Source organism: Frankliniella occidentalis, unplaced genomic scaffold (genome assembly GCF_000697945.3).
Source record: "Frankliniella occidentalis isolate FOCC.00 unplaced genomic scaffold, Focc_3.1 Scaffold624, whole genome shotgun sequence".
Taxonomy (NCBI): domain Eukaryota; kingdom Metazoa; phylum Arthropoda; class Insecta; order Thysanoptera; family Thripidae; genus Frankliniella; species Frankliniella occidentalis.
This window is the reverse complement of record NW_026267739.1, coordinates 59,319-60,006: the sequence shown is the minus strand read 5'-3', so window position 1 is coordinate 60,006 and position 688 is coordinate 59,319.

Genomic DNA, 688 nt, shown 5'->3' with positions numbered 1-688 from the left:
TCCTCCTCCTCCTCCTCCTCCTCCTCCCCTTCTCTTCGCTCGGCTTGAGCTTGAGGAACGCGGGTGGACATGCCGAGCAACGGGTCTCTGCCCGGCCGGCCGGTCCGGTGCGCTGGTAAGTGAAGTTGCGTGATTGAGGATGACCAGGGGCCGCGCAGACCAGACCCTGACCCACCACCACGCCGCCGACCTTGGCCTTGGCCGCCAAGGACGCGCCGCGCGGGACACCCCGCCAGTGGAGGGCGAGAGGTACTTTTACTACGGCCACTTTAAAATTTGCAATAAAGGAATTCAATTAGAGATAGCGTGATTCCTGGGGTTAAAATTACTCAACATCTTGTGTAGCTCGGGGTGTATAAAAATGTTATTGACTCTATTGTAACCCGTGAGTAAAAAATATCACAACAGCTCGATCGGTCGTGGCCGTGATGATCACTTGCTCCGAACGCCTCCTGTCTGCACCTCGCGGGGTCCGGCCGGTCCCGGGGCACGCACGGCCCGCCCCCCAATATAACCAGATTGGCCTGTGGTCGCCGATAAGAGATGACCGGGGCAGCAAAGAGGAGTGCGGAGCCGCGGCTCCAAGGACGGCGACGGGTAATAATTACGGCTGGAGAAGAAGAAACAGATCAGGGGCTGCCTCTCTGCCTGGCAGGCGCCCAGTATGCAAGGGCATCAGCCGGCATCT